Source organism: Dreissena polymorpha, unplaced genomic scaffold (assembly GCF_020536995.1).
Source record: "Dreissena polymorpha isolate Duluth1 unplaced genomic scaffold, UMN_Dpol_1.0 chrUn016, whole genome shotgun sequence".
In the NCBI taxonomy this organism is placed as follows: Eukaryota; Metazoa; Mollusca; class Bivalvia; order Myida; family Dreissenidae; genus Dreissena; species Dreissena polymorpha.
Genome location: NW_026273330.1, coordinates 265,902 through 285,373, shown reverse-complemented (window position 1 = coordinate 285,373; position 19,472 = coordinate 265,902). Strand labels below are relative to the sequence as shown.

Genomic DNA, 19,472 nt, shown 5'->3' with positions numbered 1-19,472 from the left:
ACGATGCAATACTATGTTTGTGTCTGTCTATCTGTCATAGAGTAAATTTACAAATCCTTATTTCTTTACAATATCTCATCATACGAAATCAATATATATCTATTTTAATATTAACCTGAATTCTTTTCAAACAGTTACTACAGTTCAGCTAACAACCTAACCAGTTTTATCACTAAGCCTAATACACGCATGATTGGTTCGCGGCGTTTGTCAAGTGGAAAGCGCAAGTAACCGCGCATTTGCCACTTGGCCGCCGGAACATAAACACCTTATATATCTTTGATATATTGTTCTTCGTCATGATTACAGGTTAGTGATAAATCAATTTATAAACTTTAAACTTTGTATTGTTATAATATCTGTTCTAATTAAATGCAACGTAAGGTATTGATTGTATTTATTGTATGTATTTTATGTATTGTATTGACTGCATTTATTGTATTCATTGGATTACAATATTGCCATGTTTTTACAAATGCTATTACTGTTATTGCTGTATAATAATGGTGATTAATGTAGGCATTTGCCACTTGACCGCCAGAACATAAACACCTTATATATCTTTGATATATTGTTCTGCGTCATTATTACAGCCCTTCACGCGAACCCTTTACACAAATTTGCCGATAGCTACGTCGACATATCAACACGGGTTTCATACTCAACCTGTTTTCAAAACATAACGCCTATAACATACATTCAATATTGAATTTACTCATCAGACTTAACATGTATCAAGTAATGCACATGCAATTATTTGTGTGTTTCGATATTATTACATATCGTCTGCTATGCTGAATTGATAATATTACACTGATAAACGATATATCCCATGACCATTGTTTATGTTGTACTCATTGCCATCGAAAACCGTCACAGATGATCCAGAATAATTTTCTATTTAACTAATGGCTTTGAGATGCCATCATTCTGAAACAGTGTGTTTATTGCAATTTGCTTAGCTTGTTTTAATATTGACCACTGTGTATAACCTTAAAACGAAAATTATGTGAGACATAATTAGACGGTCCAATACGATTATGATAATAATATAATATCTAATTTAGCCTATTCGGTTTAAAAAAAAAGTAGAAATGACTCATCACATGCTTAACCTTGTTTCCCATGTCATTTAACCATTACATATATTTTTATATTACACACGTGTAATACAACATTTTTAAGCGTTTTCATTGGCTACAGAATCAATAACTAACCTATCGCATGGCTGGTTTTTGGTGAAATGACGTCGTCAACATAAATTGACGTCACGATAGTTAACAACTTTTAGATCTATCAGCATTTGTTTGATCAATTAAGATGTATTTTATTTAGTTTAAAAGCATGTGGTAAATAAAAGATCTGACACTCGTTGTCATATCATACCATATTTTATCAAACTCGTCCAGGAAATTCGTTAGTAAGCTCGCTGATTTTAAAGTAACGGACGTTATCGTTTTTTCCATTACATGTATATTCATTGCTGGTAAAAACTGAATCCTACCTAAACCATCATCCTTCCTTAGGAGTTTGTATGCTTTTATTTGCATAGTGTTTTAATAAAGCGGAATAGTGCCACTTTACAAGCCATTTTCCTACCAAGTAGAAGTGAACGTTATGTTTGACATTTGCGGAAAGTGACGGACGTTACACTTGACATTTCTTATGCCATTCCTTTGGTCACCTGTTTTGTTGTTGTAGTTAAATGTATATATTACAAGTTTGTAACTAGTTACAGTTAAAATTCTTATTGTTGTGTTGAAAGTTATTTAGCAGTTTTAAACTTGTTCTGTTATGTTCTGTTGACTCAAGTTAATGGTGTTTGTCCAACTTACCAGTCCTGGAAACACTGTATGGGTCAAAACGTTACAACATTCACGGCAAGTAAAGTTTGTAACTTCTGGTGATAAACATTATTTCAATATGACCTACTGTCAGAAAAAGATGTATGGGAACCTTTTTATACCCTGCTTTAAAGCAATTATTAGTCACCTACCGGTTTGCGCTCAGTCTGTCTGTCAGTCTGTCAGTCCGTCAATCACACTTTTCTGGATCCTGCGATAACTTTAAAAGTTCTTAATATTTTTTTTTATGAAACTTGGAACATGGATAGATGGCAATATGGACATTATTTAGGTCACTTCATTTAGTTCTTACGTCAAAAACTGTGGTTGCTATGGCAACAAATAGCCAAGTAATACTGCTTAAAATGGTGTTTTTATCTGGATCCTGCGATAACTTTAAAAATTCTTAATATTTTTTCATGAAACTTGAAACATGGATAGATGGTAATATGGACATTATCCACGTCATTTCATTTTGTTCCTACGTCAAAATGTATGGTTGCTATGGCAACAAATAGGCTTAAAATACTGCTGAAAATGGTGTTTTTTTCTGGATCCTGCGATAACTTTTAAAGTTCTTAAGATTTTTTCATGAAACTTGAAATATGGATAGATGACAATATGGAGGTTATGCACTTCATTTCATTTTGTTCTTACGTCAAAAATTATGGTTGCTATGGCAACAAATAGACTAGATATACTGCTGAAATGGTGTTTTTCTTGATCATGCCATAACTTTAAAAGTTCTTAATATTTTTTCATGAAACTTGGAACATGGATAGATGACAATATGGACATTATGCACGTTATTTCATTTTGTTCATACATCAAAAATTCTGGTGGCTATGGCAACATATATTAAAAAAAGTATTCTGACATTCGTGGAATTTCTGACAATGGTGGCGCTGGTAGGGGACTTTTATTGCTCGGCAATAGTCTTGTTAATTAATGTATTTTTTTTTGCTTGAACCAGAAGTTCACAAGTTTTCCAAAATGTATCAATTATAAATGTTAAATCATGAATTTGGTCAGTGTCTGGTGTGTCTTGAAGGGTACTTTTTGGTCAATATGATAATAGAGCCAATGTTTGCACTAATGGTTTTATTTTCCATACGTATACACTGATTAAATTGAACACTAATCATAGCTTTGTAAATCCGAACTTCTGTAACTTCCATGTCTCACAGGTCTGAAAATTTAAGAGTATAATTAATAATTTTAGAGTATTTAATATACTATTCTCTTTTAAAAAAACACAATAATTAAAGAGTTTTCAATATCAAAATTAAGATATTACAAAGTGTGCTGTCTATCCAAGTTTGAAATGCTGAGGAGTATCTTTTCAGTATCAATGATGAGAAAGCAAACATAGAAAGTGGTATTCTCAAACTACTTTGATCTAGTCAGTTCGTCACTTTTTATAAACAGCAAAGCACAACACACACCTACCAGTAATTGCTTATGCTCTATAATATTGAAGAACAACACGAAAAAAGACAAAATATTGTGATAATTTTGCTTCTGTTCAAAGAATAATTATAACAGGACAAGTTGACTGGGTTTTGTTTATAAATTTTTACCTGAAAACTTACATAGAATCCTTCTTCCACACATAAGTATGTCTGGAGGAGCCGTCTTCTTCATGACATCGGTTTCAAGGACTGAATGTTTCACAGCATTTAATGTCCACAACTTCTTGTTCCTTTTTAACCTTAAAAGACAAATAAAAGTAGAGCTTTATAAAAAAAGAGACTTCTGTCAAGGCACTAACTGTCTACAACACCCTCCAACTAAGAAATCACCACATTCATGAGCATGGTCTAGGAAACAACATAATGTGTTTAAATGATGTATTATATTATTCAGTTTTTTTGGTGATAATGTCATTACTACATTTAAGCAATACCAAAGTTTACTAGTTTTAAATTGAACTAAAGATTTAGGGTACAGCGAGTATCCATAGTAAACATGGAAAATTTAAATAAATGAAGTCCTATTTCTATCACAGTAACAGATCAATATGATACATAATAAGACCATAATTATTTACTAATTAATATTTAAACGAACACATGTCTGAATGTCTGAATGTCTGCAATTATTTGAAAAAGTTAAAATCAGTGCCTAATTAGCTGTCAAGACATAACGGGCTTTTTACATAACGAAGGAATATGTCCAAATATTCTAAACCCATGATTGTTACTTTGTATTTTAAGTGCAACAACATTAAAGATGACAATCTGATGATAACAAGCCACCAACGAAGTCTGCATTACTGTCTTCATTTTAAATTTGATTCGGAAGTAACGTTTGACGCTTGTTTGTATTACAATGTTGTCAAACATAACATCTGTGACGCATAAATTCTGTCAAACAGTAGCGGGCGTTTCTAAGTTGGTGAAATTTACCATTGTTTACACAATATAATCGTTCTCCGCATTAATAAGTTTATAAAAATTAGATGATATATGCAGCATTATATCAGATGACTTCGCAAGTTAGTAAGTAAGAAAAATAAGCTTAAATGACGGACGTTACCATTGTTAGTGACGGACGTAACCGTTGGAAAAAGGTTTGACAGACACAAACTTCGTTTTCTTCCATCTTAAAGCGTTTACCCAGCAATCGATGACGTATTTGGCAAACGGTGTTGGTATAAAACATTAAACAGGATAATAATAGCACAGGCACTGCTATTATGGTTACATTACACTAAATCAATGTGTATCCCTCCGTGGTCCATTCGAAAGTAGTGCCTATTTCTAAAGAGTTCCTTTTCTCTTCTTGAATATAAGCCATTTAACAATGTGAGACATGTCTTTTGTGGTTATTTGTAATATCCTGTATGTGTCTGGAGTACTTTGATGCCTTGGATTGGAAGCTAACTTAAAAGATGAACTTTTTAGGGTGTGTTTTCTATTGTATGGGGCTTTTGTCGAAATTAGGATTCCGAAACACGTTTTTCTACGGTGGGTTCATTCGACAGCGATTTACTTTCTTAGAAGTTGCGAGACAGTATGTTTTTTATTGCAATTAATGTAAGAGGACAATTCCATCGTAAAAATGATACCAGGTTCGGAAAAATTGATACTTCGAAAAGGCAAAAAAAATACTGTTAAATTGTCAGTTTTATAATGGGACCCTATGGGATTCGGAATTAGTGTAATATAACCGTATGTTCACGGTAGAGCGAAAGTAGCGGAGGTTACGTTATTGACCGACAGCGGACAACGTCAAGAAAATTGTTCAATTTTAAAATGAAAAGACGTTTCTTTCCCAAATTAGTATTATAAATCAACAGTAAAAAATTGTTTAAGAGCAATGTGAATTTGAACGAATCACATTATCATTGTTTAACCCTAGAAAAATTTGACGAAATTTTCTTTTATTTTGACCGACAGCATAACAGCCGCAACCAACAATTTGAACTCCAGTTTTTTAACTTAATAGTGCTTAATTCTGAAACCATATTTTTTGGTAATGCTTGTTTGATCAAAATCGGTGAATCTGCATATTTGTTCACATGATTGGAACATGTATGTTTTTAGAAAACAAAATCATGTAGTGAAGCATAAATACAAATTATATAATACAAAATTACCGTTGCAGGTCTTGTGCTAAAATGCCTACTTCAAACAGACCGTCCATGAGTCGAACGACGAGTATTTCAGAGTCCGTCCTGAGGATATTTTCTACTACCTTGAAGACGACAGCATTGCAGTTATTGAACCTCATGTAGAAAACAGCGGCATGCCTCAAGGTATGGTATTTACTAATATAGTTTAGCATCGCACTGCGAAAATTTGGTTTAATGCATAAAGTTTTGTCCAAGATTAGCCTCTGCAGTCCTGTAGGGCTAATCAGGGATAACAGTTTCCGTGTTTATGGTATTATCGTTGAAACTCTCTTGAGTCCTTTGCCTAGATAGAAACAGTATTTGGTGTAGGTTTTGGGAAATTTTGTGTCTTTATTCTTATCAATGAAAGACTTCATATCCAAGCTTGCTCGAAATAATTTATCTATTGCAATACTTTTCAGACAAGCTAAACCACTGCTAAAAAAGGACTGCAGTGTAATAACCAACATTAAATGTATGTGTCCACCGGTATACACATACAAATTCTTATCTTGCTTTGAAGCTACCAGTGTTTTACCATTTGAGCCAAGGTCCTGGAAAACCTGGTAAAGTTTCATCCCAGATTAGCCTGTGTCAGGGACAACACTTTATGAATTTATGTTCTTTTTTTAAAGGGAGACCTCTTATCAAAATCCAGTCCAGACAGAAAGTGTTGTCCCTGATTTGCCTTTGCAAACTGCAAAGGGAAATCTGGAACCACACTTTATGCAGATGTATTTCGCCCAGGTTTACCCGCATGGTGCTCATTTTTTTGCCGTACTTTTCAGGCAAGCTTATCAAGCGACAGCGGCTGCCCAAGAATGACCAGGGTGACCACTGGCACTGGAAGGACCTTAACAACGGGGTCAATGTCACCTTCTACGGAAAGGTGTTCCATATCGTAAACATGGACAAATTCACTAGCGTAAGTAAATTAGTTTCTTTGTCTGTATGATAAGTTATCATAAAGTAAGTGTAACTATGTCTTAAATTTTATTTAGCGTTCTCCCTAAATTAACCAGCGTAAGTGTTACTAAGTCTTGTATGTTAACCAATCTTTGTCCCTGAAATCACCAGTGTAAGTTACTTAGTCTGCATGTTCATGAATCTTTCTCCCTGAAATCTTCAGCTTAAGTCACTATGTCTGTATGTTAATTTATCTTTCTTCCAAATTTACCAGCGAAAATTATTAAGTCTTCATGTGTATGAGTCTTTTAGTTTGGCTGCACGCAATATTCATTAAAAAAGCCACTTTTGTATTATTGAAGTTAAAACGGGTTGAAATTATTTATAATTTTATCTTTGAATGTGTTTTTTCTCATTTGGTCTTTGAATTACAATTTCAGTTTTATTGTTTTTGGTATCTTCAATCAAGATACAAACTACCTACAAATAGCATGTAACAATCACATTATTAGTTATTAATTCTTTACTTCATGAAAATGTGATAAGTGGTTTTAGAAAAAGTATTGCAAGATATACTTTATATAAGTGTATTTTTTCACAGTGAATTATGTATTGTTTTGCCTTTACTTAAACGTATGATCATATTTTTACTTCTACAAATTGACTTCTATATTTCACTGCATATCAATAAAAGATTAATAGCTTAATTTGTATGATCTCATATAAATATATATATATATATATATATATATATATATATATATATATATATATATATATATATATATATATATATATATATATATATATAATCTTCGATCATCAGAATTTCCTTGATAGCGAAGGTATAATTGTAAAACCGAGTGAAGGTCTGCCGATTGATCCCTACATAGAAAGTCGCAAGAATGCGGCGGCTCTGAGTACCTTCACCACGCCGTTATCTTTCAACAAACAGAAACAATTCCTCGAGCTCGACAGAAAAGTGCTCCGCTTTTTTGCGTTTGGGATGACCGGGAAAACATGTTCGGAGAGATGCGTCCGTTTGTTATACATGTATGTATATTAAGGAGGCATGAATTTAGGTATATTTGATATTTTATGCGTTGGAATGACAGAGATAACATGTTCGGAGAGATGGGTCTGTTTGTTATACATGTATATTTAAGAGGGACCAATTTAGGTGTTATCTAAAATATCGTGGCTTTTTTGTGTGCATATTCTTTAAGTTTATACCATGCAGGTGTTGTGGCGAGATCATTTTTCCGCAGTGTCACTGTGAACAGGGGACAAAAGTGGTCATGTTTTAAAAAAATAATTTGTATAAATTAATATACCAGGGCTTTTTTGTACATATTTTATAAGTTGATACCATGGGGTGATATTTCATGGATTCAGGTGTTATGATTTGTCGCAGTGAAGAGGGGGGCAAAAATGGCCATGTTCACTTAACAAAACTTTTTATGTTGCTAATAATATCTCATTTGCGTTCACGTCTCAATCATTTCCCTTGTTTTGGGTTCGTTTCCATTATTTCCTTGTGGATGACACTCTTGAGGTACGAGAGGTGCACACTGCCAATGACGGTCGTGGTCCTTCCCCGTGTTGATTGGTAGACACAAGGTGCCCAAGGACAGGTAAGTACATGTGAGGAAAACAATTAAGTCCCGTTCTGGGAAAACAGGGCTTAAATCATCTGTGGACTACTCATGCTTATCTGGGATGACACATTCAGCACTTGCATTATTAGCCCAGTTTTCTATCAGTCCTCACAGCGTTATCAGGGACGACACTTTTCCCATATACAGAATTTTCATTTAAAAGAGTCATACTGTAAAGATAAAAATATAATAAAAGCGGAAATCGTTGTACCAGATTAGCTTGTGGGGATTGCAAAGGCTTATCAGGAAAGACACTTTCCTTTTTATGCTATGTTTCGTTAAAAGGAAGTATCTTTTTAACAAAAAAACTGTTTTAGCAAAATTGTTATCCCTGATATGCGTATGCTCATTTATTAAGCCCAGTTTTCACAGAGCAAGATTCATATGTAATTTACTATATGCAGGTACAATGTAGACACCTCCTTCCCGACAGTCGTAAAGCAGTACTTCACGCCGAAAGATTTCCGCGTGGGTGACACCGTCATGGTCTATGGTCGTCGCTTCCTAATCTACGACTGCGACAAATTCACAAAGAGTTTTAACTACCACACATTTTGCGTCACAGAGTTCCAGACTGTGGATGTGAAACAGAAGCTGAAAGATCTGCCCAAGATGGTAGTTGACCTCCCCCAGCCCAGTGTTTTTTCTTTTAAATTCCCTATCTAAAACTGTATATAGTTTTTCCAAATTATTGACTTAAATTCTCAATTGAAGTTGTCAATAACAAATAATTAATTATTTATTTTCCCTAACCAGCTCTGTAAGTTGAACCTAAGTCCAAAACAAACCAACACCATTATCCCAATTTTATTCAAAACATTGGGACTTTTTCCAAGCCAAAGGGCGCCAGCCCGATTTCAATAATGAAAAAAAATCAACACTTGAAGCTTTCAATAAAAATATCTGATAAGACAATCAAATACTGCTTAATGGCCTTTATTTTGTCAGACAAAGAAATAAGCAACAGACAACAGAATAAGCACAATGTAAGAAAGACAACCAAGAGGGCAGAGAGATAATTGTCTGTTGGTTAATGAAACTCGTGACAAAATATGCATAACCTTTATAACAAGATTGGCTTGAAGTTACACTTATATGATAATGATACTTGATTTACCTAATTATGTGGTTTTATTGACAACACTACATGGATTATCTTATAAGGAGAATTGATTGATTACTTGCGATGAGATTTAAATGACATAATTCAATTGACCTTACCATGTATTTGATTCATCATACATCAAAATTTCAGTGACAGTACAACAAGATTGGTTTGATTTTATGATTTGATTAGCTGTATCACATGATTTGATTGTCTCTATGATGAGATATGATTTACATAATTAGATTTGATTGTTCTCACTTCACTTTCTGCCTAAACTGGACGTTTGCGAAGAAGAGACTTCCTTTAAACGAAAAATACTATACAAGCCCAGAGTTTGGTCCCTGTGGGGACTGCTTATCTGGAACGACTAATAACGCACATGCATTAATTCCAGTTTTCCAAGAACGAGAATCAAGTTTAAAGGTGTTGTAGAAAGCTCAATATTGGAAAGTAAGTATTGCACTATAAACGAAGCACTAAGGTTGTTTTTCTAAATTTTTTAAAGTATTCCGTCTGACCTGTGGACAAGGGTCGCAGGTTCATCATTGCATATCGACTAGCTGACGACATGATTACAATCTACGAGCCCCCCGTCAGGAATTCCGGAATCATTGGTGGGAAATTCCTGGAACGTACCCGTGTTGCGAAACCCAACTGCCCACCTGACCAGCCCATTTTCTATGGGCCCCAGGATTTCTACATTGGGGTGGTGATTGAAGTTTTCCGCCATCGGTTTGTGATTACCAATGCTGACGAATACGTCCTCAAGTTCATGGAAGAGCACACGGACCAGTTCCCAAGTAAGTTTTTGTTTAGTTTAAGCCTTTTTATTTTAGCTTGATTCCATCGAAGCCCTAGGGCGTATTTATGGGCTCTTGAGTCTGTTTCTTGAGTAGAACCAGTATGAGGTGTCTTTGAGGGAGATCTAAAGAATGCTACCACTGTGGAGATCAAACCTGTGACCTCCCAGTTGCTGGGCGGACACCATATCCACTACGCCATGGCAGCCTAATAAGAAATTATGTTTTAATACTGTACGAAATTTATACATTTCAATTGCAGTGTTCATTTATTTCTTTATCTAGTTGAGTTGAAACAAGCTTGATTGCATGAAAAGGCTAGGGCTAGTTTAAAATACCGAACTTTTGATTGCTGGGCAGACATATCCACTGCACCTATGCAAATTGAATCAAGTATTGGCAATAAAAGTAGCTTGTTGATAGTATTATGCACAGATTAATTTGTTCGAAGTGTAGCAATATTAATCATCATTTTAACGGATGACTCAATGTTATGTGTTCTATTATTTATATGAGCCTGGCTCTGTATAAACAGAGTTGAATGCATGTGCAAAAAGTCAGGCTACGTATTAGCCAGTGCATATTGCACAGGCTAATCAGGGACGACACTTTACTCACATGCATTAAGCCCTGTTTTCCCAGAGCGAGGCTTAAATATATATCGGAAATGTTTGATTACTTTTACCAGGCAGCACTGTTGAGTCCTTCAGACAGAGGTTAGCTGAGGGATCACTCATGCGTGAAACAGTGAAAGGCGCACCAATGAAAGTGAAGAGAACGTAAGTTAACACGAATTTAAATGTGTTTTTATTTAGTTTTCCTGTAGTATTAAATATTTAAGGGTCGAACAGAGTAATATTAATGTTTTAGAATATTTTGTGAAGAAAATGGGATTTGCGAAAAGAGAGGGTTTTTTAAAGAAAGTTTGAAAAATAATGTGTGCTTTAAAATTATTTATGGTATTAATGTGTTGCAATAATAATGTGTTAAACATGTTTTGCAACTTTTCATTTTGAATTGGGTTTAATCAAAACTGGTTACTTTAAAACTATAAATCAGAACTGTAGATTGTTAAAATAGTTAGAATTATTATGCCCCCTTGCAATAAGTAGGGCTATTGTTTGCTATGATATTGTTAAATTTATTAATGGCACTTAATAAAATTCTTTCCACTTTGTACTAAACTTTCAATCATTTCCAAGCTAAATTCTTTAAAAATACGTTAACATTTTTTGAATAAAAAATATTTAAAATTCGTTTTACAGTGAGGGAGACCTAGCCACCTTAGTGCAACAAGTTCGTGCTCAGCTGAAGAAAATCGCGATCACAGACAAAACGCGAGTCAACGAGATGTTTTTGCGCTACAACAGCAACAGGACTGGCGCCATTGACGCACTGAACATGCGGGGTCTGTGCCGACGTCTACAGCTGCCTGCGGATGATGATGTCATTAATGCTGTATGTAGTTCCATAGTTTTCTATGTCCCAGTCATTTACAGACTTCTCATTCCTCCGTTTGTTTGTATGAGGATAGTCCAATTTTACTTGTTTCATATAAGACTAATAATGCTTCCTACAAAGCTTCTATACTTGAATTGATGATGTCCTTGAACACTATCAAGATTGATGATGTCCTTGAACACTATCAAGACTGATGATGTCCTTGAATACTTTTAAGACTGATGATGTCCTTAAACACTATCAAGACTGATGATGTCCTTGAACACTATCAAGATTGATTATGTCCTTGAACACTATCAAGATTGATGATGTCCTTGAACACCATTAAGATTGATGATGTCCTTAAACACTATTAAGACTGATGATGTCCTTCATCACTATCAAGATTGATGATGTCCTTGAACACTATCAAGGCAGCCAAATCACCATGAATTCATTTATATCTTTCATTGTTAATTTCAAAGTGACGCATTTTGTCTAATCTCAATACTACTTGCTACAAAAGCTTAATACTTACATGAATATAATCTATGAACACTGTCAATACACCCACATCACCTGACCACATTTTGACTTTGAGAATGACCTACTTTTGGACTTATTTAGGAGGAAGACAATTATTGGTAAACCTAAATTGAGCGTTTCTTAACTTCAAAACTTCTTTCTTAACAGCTTCGAAACTTCCGTTTAACTCTTGGCAAACAAACATCTCACAAAACCACATTTGACTTTGACCTAATTTTGGACTTGCATTGAATCAAATGGGCCAATGAATTAATATTGACATGGCTTCCATCGTGCATTTCTTGAACCCAGCATCAGGTTTACACCATTATGTGAATGTAACATATATGACCTGTGAACTTGGGAATTATAGTACTATTGGCTTTAAGTTGGAAAAAAGGTATTATCACTCATGCCAACTTTTAGGCCAAATCTAGACATGTCATGAAAACGGGAAAGACATTTAAGTTTGTTACAGGACACCTTACAATAACTTTATTTCAACTCCACAAAGTGAAAAGAAAATTAGGGCTTTTATTGACATACTCATGTTAAAAACATTTATTACAATCAATATTCACCAGTTTACCAAAGTTATCAATATAATTATGGTGACAGAGGGACAAAACATCCAAAGAGCAGAACTGCCTCGCCAAATCTTTACATTGAGATATAAAGGTATTATGGGATGATGCATTTTTTTGTTTTCCTTTCAGCTTGTTGCAGAATGCATAGACAACCCTGAAGGGAAGATAAGACTGGATAATTTTAGAAGATTTGTGGAAAGTTCATGAATCGTCTCCCTTGAAAAGACTTTTTAATTTTACAAATTACAAGTAATGTTTTTTCCTCAGAATATGTATTAAAATGTATGCTTGATATAAAAGAAAAGCTGATCTGGTTGTTTTATTATTGAAGATTATTAAAGCTTTGTGAAGCTTCAATACAAAACCAATTAGACAAAATGTTATTTATTTGTACTGGGGTTTTAATTAAACAAACTTTAACTCTAAACCTTACATTGCAATGCATAAAGAAATCCTGTTAAATGGTAAAATAACTTAATTTGGGGACTTTGATTTGCAACATTACTGCCAGATGCATTTGTTGTTTCATTGCATTATATTCTGGGACTGTGTGTCTCCATACATGACTTTTTTGTTTTTTTTTAAATTTTATTTTATTTGCTTTGTTAATTTCAAAAGATAATGAAAATATTTGTCTCGCATCGGTATAAAAAGGACCATAAAGTTGTGTGTACTTGTATATTTTGAATGTGCTTTATTTCAAAATAATATAAGATAATTTAAAACCAATATTTGTTACGTTGTGAGTGCTGGTGCATTTAATGTAGCTATGAAGCATGTCGTGATTGAAAAACATGTTTGTATGTAATATACATATAAGTAACGGTATGTATGACTATTCAAATTAGTGGGATTTTATATAACTTGATCCACTAAACGAACATGTAAAGAACACATGCATACCTAAACAAATGTGCTTGAAACTTTTTTTCAGAATATATAATATTATTACCATAGTAACTACAGGTTATTTTAAAAACAAGTAAATGTGATACTATACAGCAACAATTACATATTTATACGTTATTTTTTTGCTTTAAATATTGTGAGTTGAATGTTTTTCACTAAAATATTATTTATAAAATTTTATGATATTCTGTGATATTAAATGAGAAAAAGATTAAGTGTGACTGGTTTTAAATTACAAAAAAATAATTATTATACTGGATTTACCTTAGATATCCGTCTGTAAGTATGTCAGTCCATAGATACAAACTCTGTCTTAGTACTCCTACACTTTTCAACGAACGTCGTAAAAACTTGCATGCATTGTTTCTTCTGATATGACATCCTGCATGAGCAAGGGTTTTTATACTAAGCTAAATTTTGCTTCATTAATGCGCCATGTGTATACCATGGAAGGAGCGCATATAGTTGTTGCAACATGCGTTTGAGTCTGTGGGTTGGTTGGTGTGTGCCGGGCATCTAGATTTCATTTCTGTTCTGTAACTTTCCATTCCTTGGTGTATTTTTATATAACATCCAGTTATAATTTCCCATCACAAGACACTGTGTCGAAATCTACCTCCATGCTGAATGGTCAAAGGTAAAGGTCATCAATTCAAGGTCAAAGATCATGAATTTCAGTTAACAATCTTTAGAACATGCTCTCTAGAACCCATGAGTTTAATATTTAGAAAAGGCTCTCTAGAATCTAGGGTTTAGACTTTAGAACAGGCTCCCTAGCATTTAGGGTTTAATCTTTAAAACGAGCTCTCAATAATCTAGGGTTTAGTCTTTAGAACAGGCTCCCTAGCATTTAGGGTTTAATCTTTAAAACGAGCTCTCAATAATCTAGCGTTTAGTCTTTAGAACACGCTCTCTAGAATCTAGGGTTTAATATTAAGAACAGGCTCCTTAGAAGATATATGGTGGAGAAAGCTGAAAGCTCGGAACACTAAAGTCTCATTCCGAAGCACTGAAGAAACTGCAGAAAACAGGCACACGGCCATGACATGTAATGCGCTAACAGAAAAAAGTCGCGTACATACATGTTTTAGTGGCTTTGTAACTGATTACTCATAAATACGAATTAGAAATTAAGCTGTTAATTGTAATTGTCTTTAGCTTGAAAACATACCTCTGGGGCTTCATAGACGTTCATATCCACAGGCGTAGTGTATTTAGCAAGGCATCGTAACTATATAGTTACCCAATATAAACCCGATACTCTTAAATAGTGGGAAAATTAATTTATCATAGCATGCTGGTGTAGTATGGCGACCACCAATCGAACTGGTATACACAGGGAGCAGAGATCAAACCCGGGTCGCTGAGCTCTCAAGCGCGTGTAGCAACCACTGGTCGATAACATAATAGTATAAGTAGTTTTACATACAAGTATAATCATTAGATTAATTCATTTCAATATAGACCAAATATTGACAGACATCAATAGAACAGATTATAATTTGCATTATTGACTTATTTTTTTAATAGTATAAAACATAAAATATTAGGTCATTTACACTGACATATCTCACTGTCCGACTCAATATCAATACTGTCCGACTCACAATCGAACTGGAGTAGCTGTATACAGCTATACATATAGGCGAAATCTTAACCGTTTTGCCTGCAAAAACCGTTGAAACGTGTAGCGGGAAAACTAGGCTGGGTACCAGTATAAAGAAACCGTTCCGACAGTTCTTAATATAGCTCAAATCCTTCGAAACTGAAAACACTGTCCGACTCACGATCACTTTACCCCATATTGACAGTCAGCTTCATCCACAAGAACAAAGCCTTATAATAACAGGTAGTCCTATTTATGACAAGAAACATATTTTCAAACAGTATGACACACATTACATGTACTACACATGAAGATGCCATAAATCGCTTTAAGAAAATAATAAAAATATATAGGACAAACTGACTGACAGAGTGAAAGACACACAGTTGCACACAGACAGACAGAGTGACTTATGTACCCACAGACACACATACACGGTGACAGACAGACAGATTGAGTGACAGACACACAGAGTTGCACACACACAGACAGAGTGACATACATACATACCGGTACATTCATACATAGACAGACACATAGGAACAGTTATAGATGTAGAAAATGCACGTTTACCTTTACCGACGCTAACATTTGGGTGAGTATTATAGCTTGAACTATAGGTTAATATTCAAGCTTAACATGTTTAACTTGTTAATATTCTGAGACTTATTAATGAACATGTTTAATGATACTGTTAATCGCAGTAAAATTATACACATAATACAATCAACTGAAATACTGTTTAAAATCGTCTCTATATGATTTTGCATGCCAATGTAGTTTCATTAGTATCGACCTATTTTTTTGAAAGTGCACCATATCCGTTACGCCACGGCGACCTTAATACAATCTAACAAGAAATGCGGATTTTTTAGTTAATATAGAATAAGGTGTTCTTATATAGTCTCTTTCAAATGTGTATCCCTAGGAAATGCAAAGTTTTCAAGGTGAATTTCCTTTAAATCATCCACTTTTTCCCAAATAAAAAATTAACCTAACTTTCCATTTCTCAGTTTTGTAGATACCACTTTCCCATAAAAATGAAGGTAATTCCTTCAAAAGTATTGAATTATAATGATAACAATTGTGTATATAGTAATATGAATGAACGTCTTTTGGAAAATATGACACTTATATATATGGATAGCATATGACGGTATAAATATATAACTCTAAATTTGCAGATCAGCTACAATACATGTTCAGATAATATTGTGGGGATTGTTTCAAGAGTTTTAAACTAGGTTTCAATGATAACATTGACTTGTAATTGTTAAATTATCTAAAACATTTTGTTATGCAGACAATGGTTTTCATGGAAATACAGTTCTTAAAGTGCATACTCAAATTGATGTTATTGTTAAGTTGTGTATGCCATTGTGATATCACTTCGTATCAAGTGAATAGTTCTCCTTATCAACACACACCATGTCTAAAAGCTTCTTGATTAATAAGAACAATCACAGTTCTCAAACGGTTCTGTATTGAAGAAACTTCCTTCTGCGGTTTGCAGAGGTTGATTGTTAAATAATAGTGGTATGTTAAAGAGAACATAACAACATATCCAACTATACGTTCGTAGAGACTAAATAATGTTCAGGTTTAGAATTCCATTTTTACAAAATGGTGTTGTTACAAACATCTGTGCCACTGTCGCAAAATTCATAATGTTGTTTTTATTTTAATGTTGAATAATTGTTTAACGTTTGATAGAGCATAATTAGCAACCATTTAAACATCAAAATGGGATTGGCAAACTTCAATTGATTACGAATGGTCAAACGAAACATTGTTCACGTAGCATACTGATGTAGTGCATGGTGTCGTTGAAAGACGACCCGGTAATAAGACATAATCATACAATAATAAAACAATATCTACCAAGATTACGTTATGAATTAAATATCAATTATAAATGTAAACAGGCAGACAGAGAAAACATTGAAGGGCGTTTTCCTGTGTATTTCTTTACCAAAATTCCTACAAAAATAAGAAGACACGAAATGCAATAAAGAAAATAAAACATTGCACTATTGAAGAAAAATATGCCATTACAATGCTTCTAATTATGTATTGCTTAACGTCAAAATCAGTATAGACACTTAAACACTGGCGAATTCTTTTCGTTAAGCGCTATATCAATGTAAGGGTGTGTTATAAGCATTTGAACAAATACAATAAAACTCTACCGCAGGTCAAAGGACCGAAACAACCTTTCATTAACGTCAAAATCAGTATCGACACTTAAACAGTGACGGATTCTTTCCGTTAAGCGCTATATCAATGTAAGGGTGTGTTATAAGCATTTAAACAAATACAATAAAACTCTACCGCAGGTCAAAGGACCGAAACAACCTGACATTTCATGAACGTCTCACTAGTAGGAAGTTGCTTCCAGGGGCTTTTTCACGTTTTGGAAAATTGACAAAATTAAAAAAAGTTTCTTCAGATTCGCACATTTTCTTTTTAGTTATAATATTTGTGAGAAAACAGTAATACTGAACAGTTACCATGCTCTAAAATAGCCATTTTATGCATCTTTTTACGATTTAAAAAGACTAAACATTATAAAGCGTTGCAACGCGAACCGATTGAATAATTTGCAGAGATCTGTTGTTGTCGTAATATTTTGTGAAACTACGACGATTGCTTATATAAAGTATAAAATACATTCTTCATTGTATTTGCACGGATGGCCGAGTGGTCAAAGTGGGTAGAATTTTACTCCAGGACGCAAGGGGTCAGTGGTTCGAGCCCTGTCGAGGGATACTTGCTTTTTCTTTTTGTAACTGTATTCTTGATTTTTACTGGAGCTTTTTAGATCCTATGTTTACATGTATCTATATAAAGCATATAAAGACAAACTTCAATACATACCAAAATCTGTGAAAAGGCCCTTTTAAATAATGTATTTGAATCGCTCTCAGAGATCTTGCAAGATGATAAATCAAAGTACTGACAGTACTGGTGTGACGATGCTTTTGAAGATGATTGATATAAAAGCATCTATTTAAGTTTATCTACATCACCACAATTGTGTATGTGGGTAAGAAAAATTTGGGTAAGAAAACAATGGGTACACTCATTTTGGGTACAAAAATTATGCCAAAAAAATGTGTGCGAATTTTTTTGGGGGTACGAGCAAAAATGTGGGTACGAAACAATAATTGGGTACGAAAAAAAATGAGTACAAAAAATGTAGGGTACGTAAAAAAATAGGGGTACGAGGAAGTAGTACCCGCAGAGAACTTTTCAGCGAAACTTGGAGGCGGGTTACATTTTCGATCAAATATAGCAAAAAAATATCTTTAAAAAGATATTCGACGAGTATTTTGTACCACTTATCTTTAAAAAACGTTATGTTACAGTAAAACGTTTGTTGGTAATAACATTCAGCCTATACATTCAAAACTTGACATGCTCTTTAAGTACACCATGCTCTTTAATTTCACATGTATATCATACCAAACTTTATATTTCGTTGTTTCCATTCCTAAGTTAATGATGCTATGTGTAAGTACGTGATTTCACATGCCCATGTACATGAACATATAATTTTTCTCTTTTGATTATTTTTTTTTCTCTCTCTAATTCAATAAGCTTTGGCATGTTTGTTCGTACGGCAAGTACGGCAATAATTCCATGATGATTCTCGAAAGTAGGTATGACCACATAGTCGTAAGAGCACTTGAAGACGTGAGTTCACCCATGAATACATGGTAAGGTTAACTGAATCTCCGCGATATGACCGAATTTGTGTTTAAAACAGCAAACAATATCCAACAAACGAATGAATTATCAAACATAGTATGTGCACCGATGTGGCTCTGTAATTTCTGTTTGAAAAGTATGTTAAATATGCAAATTGAGAATGCACGCATAAGACCAAATTTCACATATATCAAACGACTTTTATGCTGTTTATATACCATAGTCGCTACAATGTTTACAAATGGCTGGTTCGAAATAATTCGTTTTCTTTACACTCATGATCGCGTTGAATGTTAATCATACAAGTTTGAATTTGCAATTTATTTACTGAATCACGAAAAATGTCAAATACAATACAAAAAATGCATATTTGTTTCATTGATCTATAAACATATAATGGATTGAATATAACTGATTTAAAATTAACGTTTTCAAACAATTATTAAATCTTTTCCTGAAAATATGCTGTCCTATTTATAGCCGAGCTTCCCATACATTACCAATGCAATGCGGGGAATCACGCGGTCAGATTTGAGAAAAAATGGCCGCCGATGCCTCGATTCGATGGAGAAATTGAGTCTTCAAACAGGTACATCTACCTTATTACTTGTTTTTTAATCGGATAACACCTATCATAGGGCCAACCGGAAGCGGTTTCAGCGATAATCAACCGTTTTCCGCTGGTTGGTCTGAGTGTGGAGATAACTCATGGAATATTTCGCGATTTCCATACGGAAAACGGTTGATACTTGCTGAAACCGC

The 19,472-nt window shown here is 34.0% G+C and overlaps 1 pseudogene; it reads left to right on the top strand.

Annotated features, from left to right (window-relative positions):
- The first annotated feature begins 5,465 nt into the window (after nucleotides 1–5,465).
- On the top strand, nucleotides 5,466–13,478 carry LOC127863559 (EF-hand domain-containing protein 1-like; annotated as a pseudogene).
- The last annotated feature ends 5,994 nt before the right edge of the window (nucleotides 13,479–19,472 follow it).